The 12,238-nt window shown below is 43.0% G+C and overlaps 1 protein-coding gene across 15 annotated transcripts in view; it reads right to left on the reverse strand.

Moving 5' to 3' along the window:
* Window positions 1-12,238, reverse strand: part of LOC135502070 (pleckstrin homology-like domain family B member 1) — a 106,127-nt gene that overhangs the window by 31,509 nt on the left and 62,380 nt on the right. The window contains exon 1 of one of the 15 annotated variants that reach the window (XM_064794582.1): window positions 8,416-8,521. The exons of the other annotated variants lie outside the window; for them this stretch is intronic. The gene's annotated coding sequence lies outside the window, so the exon portion shown is untranslated. Of the gene's footprint in view, window positions 1-8,415; window positions 8,522-12,238 lie in introns of those variants that run through there. 15 annotated transcript variants of the gene reach the window in all.

A 12,238-nucleotide genomic window follows, 5' to 3' on the forward strand; every position in this document is an offset into this window, starting at 1 on the left:
GATTCCGAGTTGAGAGAATTGTTGGGGACTATGCTTCGCTTGGAGAAACAGGGTTTAAAGCAAGAATTCAAGGCAAGGTTGGACCAAGGTGGCCGCGTTACCGGGGTGGTCACCGATCGAGGTTCCACTGTACTCACATACGACTCTACACATCTGACTGTGTACACTTTCGGATGCACTCCTGAACAATACATAAGTTTCAGCCTGGCAATTACTCACTTTTCTCCTCCCTTAAAGGGAACTGAAACCGCCAAGCCAGTTCGTATGACCTCGTTTTCATTTCCCGCGTATCGGGTGATCAGAACGAGGCATGAATGAAACATGGCGCCTAGCTGTCAATCATTGAGTGACGTCACTACTATGGAATTTACTACGAAAACTCATGAATGAAAGATCGCATGACTCACGTGATTCTCACATGATTCTCAATAATAACAAATTGAACTGCGCATGCTCGGGCACTGGGGGGGCGGAGCTACAAATCTGAACTCGAATAGGAAGTTGGAAGTTTGACTTTCTCGGGCGGTGAAAGTCGAAAAGTTGAATAAATCGCTCGGCGGTTCCAGTTCCCTTTAACTGGGTATTCATTGAGTGCCAAGCAAACTATAATTACAAGCCAGGTGCAAACACTAGAGTCAGTTGTCCTTGGGCCCGACCACTCCATCAAACTCTTTCTCGCAAGTGGATTTCAAGGAGCATCTCATCAACCCGCCATCAAACTGTTTACATCATGTTTCCATGGCAACGTGATTCCACGATCCTGTCTGCAACAGGTGGAGAGGGGATCAAAGAATAAAGATATGGAATGAGTGGTTGTGGGATTTCTTGAGGACGGTGGCTCAGTCACGACTGACAGTGCGCTGTCACTGATGATGGTGAGGGCAGGGACAAATGCCCATGAAAAGTGTGTTTTTCAACCTGATCTTTCCTCGTAAGAGTCAAAATAGCTGGCTTACCAGTGCATTTTGCTCTCCCACTATCGGCTCTCCCACATGGGCTGTTTGGAAATAGCAGATATAGATTCCTCTAGGCAAAGAAGCCAACAAACTTGTTTAGTCAGTCAAGGATGAGTCTACATTAGCTACAACTGATGCAAATTTTTGTTGGCCATCATTAATCATATCCATGGTGGCAATAACTATCTCAGAGGTAGAATGTTCGGAAAGTTACCAACTGTGTTGCAAATGCAAGTGCTGACACATATCACCCAAATGATTGTGCTCTTCAGCTGAACAGAATAGCTAAGGATCAGGTCTGGCTAAACATCTGACGAAGCATCTCCACACAATTCAAAGATCACAACGCCCTCCATACTCACCCAGAAGTCGACCTACCCGTATCCATTATTAAGGGGGTTTGACTGACGTTGACTATCGGGACAGGTAAACCCCTTTCTACCCCTCTGTTAAGATGAGAATGCATGACTTAATGCAAGATGTATTGAAAATTTCTTCCCTGGCTTCATTGAAATTAAAACTTGAAACTATGACCAACATTTTCGAATATTGCCGTTTTCTGATAGATCAAGGATTAGAATGTGCTCTAGTTTGTTCCAATGGCACCTATCACCTTCTCTCAAACACTCCAAGCGCCAATCCAAGGTTTCATATCCTGCGGATATATTGGTTGTTGTATTTACTTAGTAAAGTTCACCGCCAGCGAGTAAATACAACTTTTGTAAGGAAATCCCTACTAAATGTTGAAAGAAAACTTTGATTAGTTTGCTTAGGAGTTACCGATATCTGATCACTGGGTCATGGGGTTTGCCTACTTCAGCTTGACCTCAAATTGCTTTTGCAGGAAATGGGAATTGTTGTGGTTTCGTGATCCAGATTTTCAAGGTTTTGTACACCATTAGCGAACATCTTTGCCTACGCCTGCCCCCCATACCACCCAAACGGGTCTAGAATACGGGTCAAAGATATGATTATGCTAGGCCTACACCAAGGGACAGACCCATGACTCTGAGAAAGGGACAGTGCCCATGAGAAAGAGGGCCCATGGTAGTTTTTATGCAAATGTCCAAATTTTTGATCGACTTAATAGATTTTTCAAATAAGATGGGGCGATGGCTCGCTACCTCCCCCACACCTTTTTCATATCAAAATATGGAGCAGACGGGGATGTAGATCATCAATGCTTGGATGACGGCACTGGAATTCCTGCAAGGCACTGCCGCTGTGAAAACACTGTGAAAGACTAATAGGACTTAATGGTCTTTGTCTCAAGCTAATAGTGACAATAATTACACCCATGCGAGTCAAATGATTACCTCTCATAATATTTCATCAGATGGGATGAGGGAAGAATGCGAGCTGAATCCCAAATCGAGTTTCAATGCAGACAGTTTTTTGCGGGCATGAATATCTGTATCGTGATTCAGCAAGGTAGGCCTACTTTGCACTGACACTAACTAATGGCCACAGACCCAAAACGTAAAGAGTACCATGTATCTATTAGGGGATCGATCGCAAGAACAGAGCTGTAAGTGCCATACCACCAAATGAAAGGCCTACATTTTCTCTTAGGCCGTGGCTATTCGTACCGTGACAGGGCCGGCTGGCCTGGCTGGAAGTCAAGGACCCTACCCACACCCGGAGCCAGGAGTAAAGGCACTTCCAACACTCGTCACAAACAAACACCACCTCAATCATGAATTAGGCCTACTTTCCTTACCCACCATCACCCATGTCACCACGGTGCTATCTATTTATTCACTCCGTATTATTCGCACCATCACGGTACGGTACCTTTCACCGTAACGGTGTTTCTGACGGTGCGAATAAGACCGGAAACAATGGCCCCATGCACCGTGGCAGTTCGAATAGCCAGTTCCTTTCTCTTAAACATATCTAAGGGTTAAACTTGATGTAAACAAGTGCGTTATGAAACAATATGCAGGATACAACAGCATCGGAACTTTCTTGACAAGAACAATGCAATAAGAGGTAAGATGGTTTGTAAAGGATACAGACAACAAACCCTGCTACCTGACTGGAAAGAGATTGGGTTACTACCTTGGTTGATACTTGCAGTAAACATGTTGGGAAGTAAACATGTAGTGAAAGTCAACATCAAAGGCCTGTGATACATCTAACTCTCTGACTCTTTCGTGTTCAATTTTGAGTTCAAACCAATACATCTGCAAACCAAAATCCGCCACAGAAGTTCATTTCTATTTTGTTTCGATTTCATTTCGCCACGTCTCATTTTGTGGTTTACAGACACCCGTAAGTGTCAACAAGAAGAAAGGCACATCAAAGAGTTGTAAACCTTATTCTCAGCATGCAGCAGACTTACGAGTTGTAAAGATCCAATGGGCAATATCGCCCTCCGTCAGTCCACTATTAAACGAAATCACATCCGCAAACACTTCCATCTTCACAATGATAGTCTGTCTCCAAAATGCAAAACCTGCTATGAAAGACCGTCTCAAAATGCCGTGCAACTAAAATTTGCAGTTGGGTATCTAAAGTCTCAAATCTGTTGCTGCCGATCCTCGTCGCTAGCATGTAGCGATATGCCAGCAGAATGTCTCCACGGAGCCAGACAGTGCCTTGATGCTACGCGGCCAATTACGCTAGCATGACGCCAGTATCGCTTAAACCCTCTCACTGTTCAACATAGTTCATCACGGAATCTTGAAGACTGTGATGCCCAGAAATAAGATTCTGCAATCAGCAAGCAACAGTTCGATGCAGAAGTAAGGTTAATCCGATCGTAATATGATCATGCAAATGTCACGTCAAAATAATCGATGAAGAGTCAAAGAAGAAATCCGATGATTTACGACGAGTCTTTTTACTCAGTCGGGGCACGAGGTTCTTACGATCACGACAGATGGATCCAGCATCCATTCACGGAACTCCCCATGTTAGCCGGTTAATTGAACCAACGGTCCAGGTGATCCTAGGTTTCCGGTCATAGCGGAACTCCGGATTTGCATTGGTCCGTCAAGGACGGCAGGCGATCGATGAGATGTACGGGTTACAAGTAATCGGATTGGTCAGTATCAATGGAAAGATGGGAATGAACCAATCAGAAACATCTTTACAACAATCCACATTGTTCTTTTCGAAGCTGCAATGAAAGCCTTCCTCGTGAAATATGATTATGAACAAGATGTGAACTGAACCGAACTGGCTGAAATCCAAACCTGTAAGCAAATCTCACAAAGAAATCACTTTGCTGAAATTGACATCAACAAAGCACTTCATAGAGAAAAGGCACACAACAGAACAGTTACAGAGTCGTGAGTTGACACAAAGATGTTGAAGCTGGATGAATCTCAAGCTGTTCAAGGATTCGCACATCCTCCCTCTGATACACAGGTATGTTCCTCTGATAAGTCATTAATTCAAAACTGATCATTTCCTGAAATGTACTGTTTCACACTTGATGAATCCCAGCTGTTTACTCGGACATTCCATCTTTTGCACATCCCCGAGAGTGAATCTGAGGTTTCTGGTTAACAAGAAATTGACAAGGCTGCTGCTCTGCCAATAATAAACGTCTCTCTGTTTATTTAGTCAACCCATCCCAGATCTGGATGAGGCCATCAACTAACTGCCATATTCAGAATCACAACCTAAGTCTGTCAGATATACCTTGTCCCAAAAAGACAGAATAGCTGGTACAAAACGGGTGTCTATAGACAAGGACTGACCTAAGCCACCCTAACTGTTTATGCTCCAATCAGCATCATTGACGTCTTCAAAATGACAAGGCTTCCCATCTCAGCGCCGCTGTCATGGCAACGAGGTTAAACTGTAACGCAAGCGCCAAACTCTAGGAGCTCAAACACCTCATTTGCATAAGACGAACAGACAGGTTTGCATATCCGACTAAGATTAAAGTATCAGCGAATGTGCCGTTTCGAATTAGAAATGGCCTGATACGGACTTATTCAGTATCGAGATGATGGATAGAGAGTTAGAAAGTAAGCTCTCATATTGCCACCAAGATTTTTGCATCAATACTTCAGAAAAGCCACAGTATGTCATTGGAGTTGGAACTGCCATGCTCTGTGAGGGCTTAAGACAATTGCTAGTCACTGATCAAGCCTTGTGTTGTCAGCCTCTCGGGAGAAAAGAACCGCTAAAAAAATGCTGTGAGGAGCCTCATAGCCTAGTGGTTAACACTGCTGGCTACCACGCAATAGGGCCCGGGTTCGATCCCGGGGAGAACCAAGGATTGTATTTCTGGATGAACCGGCGTGGCTTTCAAGGAACTGAAAATTCCTGGCTCTTCACAACACGTACATTAACGTATGAAATAGTCGAGGGTCTGTCGGATGAGACTAAAAGCCGTGGTCCCTTGTACCTGAGTGTCTATGCCAGGGCAAGTAAAAGATCCCACATAGGTGGACAGTAGCCTATCGTGGACTCCATACCTCATCGACGTCATACTCCAACTGGAGGTTTGTCGATTATCATCCAGATCCAGATATACAATTTAGCTTGAATCTCTGCAGATAACAGCCCTCGAGGTAAATAAGTAAATGATGTTATCAGTTGAGAAGGAGGAAAATATACCTGAAGTAGCTTCTCCTTCAACGAAATGCAACTTTCTGTGCAAATAAGAACCTTAGAACAATGAGCTTTTATCAGCCAAGAAGGAAAGGAACAAATCACATATAAATTCAACTTCTGGTCCTACCTTATTCCCTGTCCAAAGCACCTTGTAATATATCAAGTATACACGCTATTTGTGACTAAATCAGGAATGATTTGCGTAGGTTTAACTGACATTTAAGTTCTGAATGAATCGGTACTGAATACCACTACAGTACTATTGGAACTAATGATAATCTGTGATTTCAACTCACAAAGAGTTACACCTAGACAATTGTCCATACTCAACAGGAGGCACCACCTGTCAAATACACTGCTATAAAATGTATAAATACATGCATATCCCACTATCAATGGTCGTACACAATAGTACTTAGTGTGCCCAGCAGGGGGTGTTATTCACAAGGGGACTATTGCCCGGTAGACCCCCAGCGGCTTGGCTGGGTCACCAGATGTTATACCTAGCTGAGGGGACATTTAGTATGACATGCTACAAGCTAGCTACCGGTAATTGATGCAAAGTGTCGAAATGAACTAAAGCTAGTTTGTTTTTTGTTCTTTGTGATCAGTGGAAACTGATATGTGAGTCACCTTATAGTCATAGACAACCATCATATGGGGTGACTTTGAGCAGTGGAATAGCTTTGAACACCAGCTACAGATGTCTTTCATCACAAGAAATTATTGGGTGCAGTCTTGGGGTGCATTTATGGGGTGCATTCATGGGGTGCAGTCAAAGTTACCCCAGTGTTCACGTGACAGTACTCTGTTCGTGTCCTTCAATTTGGTCACTGAGCCAAGTTCGAGACAAGCTTGGCCTGATTTGAAACTACGTCACCGATCATCAATCACGTTGACTTTGTACACAAGGCACTTCAGTCAAGATCATAACAAAGACATGAATACTCCAAGAAAATATCAACAACAGTTGACCATTGGCGCCAACATTTTGGCTACAGCTTGAAATCCTAAAGCAATCAGAACTCACTCAAAATTACGTTGACGCCAATTTCAAGGTTAGGAGTCTGTTTCTGGAAGTCAAAGAACTGACTCCCACCCTTGAAATTAGTATTCACTTTGTTTTGAAATAGTTCTCGTTGCTTTAGGATTTCAAGCTCTAGCCAAAATGGCGGTACTTATGGTCACTGCCCTTAAATCATACAGGGCCAATGCAATTCATTTGGAAATGACATACCAGGTTGGACCAAGAGCCGCTTTATTTGCGAATAACTACTTGACACGGCCTATTCTCCAATCAAATGGAGGTCAAAGACCCTTCAGAGAAAGCAATAAAGAAATATCTTAGAAATGGTGACCACAACTTGACCAAGAATGCATCAAATAGGTTGGCCACAATATCATTTTCATGGTCCCCTTCCATTGAAAGCTGAACAAACCACACAAGTTATATATGGGTAAAGTAATACATTGAAGTTGGTACAAGTTGAATTCATAACTAGACTTTCGAACATATCATCGGATATTCCGATAGCGCTTGACAAGTACACTTGCTGTTTCACCTGTCACGCTCTAGGCCTTCCGAGTTCAAATATTTGGCGAACGGGCCAAGATTTTAAGCTGAGGATTCAGAATCCTAAGCCCGGTTGTTCAAAGCACCACTGTTTGGTTTGGTGCCGCTAAACTGCTTATCATTATAGCGTATGGTCAAGTTTGCTCCCGAAAGCTTAACTGCTGCTATTTCACCGCTAAGTTAGCAGAAACTCAAGGGTGCCGTCATGGGTGCCGTCATGGGGTGCCGTCTTGGGGTGCAGTCATGGGGTGCAGTCATGGGGTGCAGTCATGGGGTGCAGTCATGGGGTGCCGTCTTGGGGTGCAGTCATGGGGTGCAGTCTTGGGGGTGCAGTCTTGGGGTGCAGTCTTGGGGGTGCAGTCTTGGGGTGCAGTCTTGGGGTGCAGTCTTGGGGTGCAGTCTTGGGGTGCAGTCATGGGGTGCAGTCAAGTTTAAGTGGCACCCCAAGGGTTTTGGCAGTTTAGATTTAGAAGCAGTCAACAGTGGTCGCTATCATAGCTTTCACCGGGTCAGGATTATATCCAAATTGAAAACAGGTTGAATGGCATTGAATGACCAAGAGCACATTGAGGGCTTGAGTATTCAGAAACTGTCTTATATCTGCCCTCAATTAGCATTTTTGATTACAACAACGAATAATACCTACAAAACATGACACAGGACTTAAATTTGCACTTGAAAATAATTTTCACAAGATTGAATTGTGTACACTAGTGGCCCATTGATTATGGATAATAGGGATAATTTATAGGCCTAGACCTGGCTATTATGGTAAACAGTTATGAATTGATATTTAACTCAAAGCCAAATTAAGTTAGGAGCTTTCCTGCGTAACAAATTGATACAAATTGAACAATTTATAGTGATTTATAGTATTACAGTTAACCGGGTTTGATTCTTGAGGATAGCGGCATTTCGACCGACTGACTTTACCCAAATTCGACAGCGATAATGTCAAAGGTAGTCCAGCTGACATACACGATCCTAACCCTCCTGGTTATAAGCCTGGTACTCGAACCACTCTGCCACTGATCTCCCTGCGATGATAAGTACAGATCCTTTAAATTCGACCTCTGGTGCTTACAACTATGTCAGATAGTTAAGCTAAGTCCTTGTCCCTGTGCCTGTACCCCAACATTTGTGGAGAACCAAGATTGTGACTTGTTCTCACCGGGTGTTCGGATCTCCGGTCGGGGACTATGTAATCACACAACTACAAGACAAGCCATTACAGGATGTCTACAAATGTCATGGAACGAGGACATCATATAGTGCTAGAAAAATAAGAAGGCCTGAACCAAAACTTCTCACCTAATACATCAACAAGAAATCCGTCATCCACAAATATGAATCTTACTCCGAAATACTCATTAAAGCCTCCTCCTTGAGACAACTCTGAATACCAACTTCACAACAGCTATGAACGCTTCAAGTATGGACGACAGGACATGCCACAATGAACTAATGCACTAACTTACATGGCACACTTTATCAGACCATCCTGAATATCGAAGACACTTTATGATTAGGTCAATGGCCCCTATATTTCATTTTTCAATACGTAAAGCACTCGGGGACAATTGTTGATATTTTTAAGCCGACAAACACTTTTGTTGACTTCCATGATCATTTTAAGACATCATATCAATCCACATTTTAATCTGTCACCTTGGGAAAGTCACTTTACCCTTCTTTCCTCTAGTTTGAAAACTGATTTTAATCTGACGACGCCGCCTGCTGGCGGACAATACAATATCGCAATTCATAGTACGAGCCATACAGCTGCCCAACCCCACCCGACCACCACCTCCTCTGTGATGAATTGGCTAATTATGATTCTCCCGGCTGGTCTGTCAGACACCGGAAATTGTCTTAAGTACGAAGCAGTGCCAACGCTCAAAGTCTTGACACGAACACATTTCTCAATGAGTCTGCGTCTTCCTTCATTTCCTCCTGATGCATTAGTAAGGTGCCCTCTGTTAAACTATAGCGGAATTTACAAAGGAGAAACTGTGGTTTCTGCAGGGACGCGACTTAACAGAAGGACCCCTTCAAGAAGGACACTGTCGGGACTGACTAGAATGCAGTCCTTACTAAACCCCTTCAATAAGGACACTGTCGGGACTGACTAGAATGCAGTCCTTACTAAAGAGGTCTCCTGATCAGAAACATCAAATAGAATGGAAACAACCAATATGGGTCAAAAACTAGTGTTCTTAATACAGAGGTTGTCCTTACCAGAGAGATGTCCACTAAGGGAGGTTCCACTGTATTTATAATGTTTGAACCACCTGTTACTTCTTTATAGCTCATTTGTGTCTTACGTTTAATTGTATTGACAAGTCAAGCCAGACAAGGAGCTGATAATCAATAAAGTAGTTCCTCTCCAGCCTTGTTGACGGTCCAAGCATTAGCTTGTATCGATGATCAATCAGAATGCTACAAGCCAGTCAATAGTTTATGGTTTCTGTACTCAAGCATGGATTGTGAGACCTTAACCCTTGCAGACTATAGCCTACCAAAGGTTTTTTAAGGGTTCCACCCACATGTGGATCATGATTTTTAACTTTTGAATCAGCTCCATCAAAAATAAATGAGACGCTTGTATAGTTTTGCTCATGTCAACAATCAGCATCCAATTTTGGCTTCCTTGAGATTGTGAAAGCTTTAGCCTACAATGCGCTTTGAAAGAGGCCACTTTAGCCATGTTGACAATCAAAGCATATCAATCAGAATAGTAGAGTTTAAGGTTCCATTCCAGCCTTGTGTGGACTGTGAGGCCTTAACCTATTGCATTACTCCAAACACTAGTATTACCATAAAGTATGAGAATCGTACCTACCAAAACCAGCGTCGTCAACTTCCACGTCCTCCATTGTTATGTACAGCCTCCACTATTCATCAAAATACACCGCCTAATAAAACGCTATCCTCCCCACAAGAACATCAAAGCATTACATCAAGCTGTCTTCGGCCACAACACATCCACAACAAGATGCACTATGGATCCGACTCGACTAAGTAGTCCTGGAGAAATCCATATTTTCAAACCACTGCACAACAATAACGCGATCAGGCACTGTTTGCTGTTAATTTCCTCTGTGCCTACTCTAAGACAGACGAATTAACGAAAGCTAACAGCCCCACCTTCCTCAAATTGAATATGAAATATCTGGAACGAGTTATGCGGAGCACGCTACTCTCCTACTGTAACCAAGGAGCAAAAAGTTGAGTGGACGTTTTTAATTCCACCAAGGGGATACATTAGTACACATGTCTTCAGACGTGATGAGAGACGTCGGCAAGTCCAGAAGCATGCTGAAGACTCCCTGCTGCACTCTCGAGCTTCTGTTAATGTGCCCAAGAAGCTACGAAACGTGAGCCAACACTTAGATGAGGAGATGAAGACAATAAATCACCAGTCATGATGTCCCATCAAGAATGATAGTTCCCTTAGACGCTTAGCTGCCTGCTTCTTCAAAGAGCCGCAGAACTCTGCGTTAACCGCACAATTTTCCACCTACACAGCTTACCCACTATATTCCAATGCAAATCTGTAAAATCATGTGACACTTGAATTCCACCAAGATGATGAAGAAGATGCAACAGTATGTCCTTCAACCTAACAAGGGATTTTCGTATCCCAAAATGAGAGGTACACATAAATGTGGCTCTGTGCTGCAGTGTCACGAAAAGGCACTCTTCTGCATCAGTGGTTGATCATTTCTCCGTCACCTCGACAACAAAGGCCAATCTCAGCAACAAGCCCTGATGGCGTAACGTTAACGAGGAGTTGCTTGTTCAATTAATGGTTTGGTGACTTTAATAGCAGGGTGCTCTCAGGCGATAGCTGATCTTAACACCGTTTTAATGAAGTTTTTATCACCGTTTCTAAAATTGGATTTCTAGTTGGATTTGGAGCAATTTAAGCTGCTCCACTTGGAGGAGTGGGCTTTGGCAGTGGAAGCTTTAGGCTGAAACCATTATAATCAGGTTAATGACAGTTCAATTGGACTTTTATTCAAATCATACAGCCAGTATCCTTTGAGGCAGCGAAAAGGAAGCTCTTGACTTCCTGGCTAGGCCTACTGTGACTCTCTCCTTGGGGAAAGATCAGTTAATCCTTTGGAGATTTTAGCAGTACACTGCAGTGCACTTCAATACTTTAGAACAACATTCAACATATTGACTGAAGCACTTTAACAAATCCAACCAGACACAACAGGGGCATGTCCTGTTCCCTGCCCCTGTATTGACATTAGGCCCTTCAAATTGCCAATCCGGTCCCAAAAATCCCTTAAATTTGTCTTCATTCTTCGCTTTAACGAAATGTGAGGACGTGGGCAGTGAACATAACGCATTAGAACAATGACCACTCCTCATGTTTTAAGAATGTAACTCACAAACAATTCAACCAATTTTAGGCCCTATTTTAAATCTTTTTCTGAGCATGAGGCATATTGAAGTACCTACGCATGTAGGGAACAAATAAGGGCCATCGAGACAAGATGTCCTTGAGCCTTGCTTAGTATTCTTAATGTTTCTGGTTTATTGGTATTTGAAGACCCTTAGGGACCCTTCAAACCTTTTAAGCCTGAATTCATAGACATTGAGTTGAGATAGAGTTTCATTTGAATTTGATCACAAATATTTGTGGCACAACAGATTGGATATGTAAAATTGTCAAATTCATCTAGCTCCAAAGGACCTCAACAAAGCCAGTCAAAACCTCATCAATGTAGAATCTGTTAGAAATGCTTCCCTGGCGGTTGTCCAACCATTCTCCGCCAATGTAGCAGTTTGGCGCAGATCGGCCACCAACAATGTTGAAAACCCCTTTCATTCAAACATGTTAAGCATCAAACCAACTTGCGCTCAAAATGGAAGATGGTTTCTGGCAGTTTAATGCAAAACATGGACAAGACCCCACTCGCTAAGAAACTTCAAGATTTGAAGCGCATCGTCACAAAGCCGGTGCCTTATCTGTCATCTTCAAATCACGTTCCCTCCCCTTGGCTGTTCATGTTAAACTGATTACCAGAGTGAAGTGTGTGGTTGCATAAAAGAATTCATAAACGAGAGTTCACCGTTATTCAAAAATCCTTTAAGATTCAAAGGGGACATTTGTACCCTA

The sequence above is a fragment of the Lineus longissimus genome, chromosome 18 (assembly GCF_910592395.1).
Source record: "Lineus longissimus chromosome 18, tnLinLong1.2, whole genome shotgun sequence".
NCBI lineage: Eukaryota > Metazoa > Nemertea > Pilidiophora > Heteronemertea > Lineidae > Lineus > Lineus longissimus.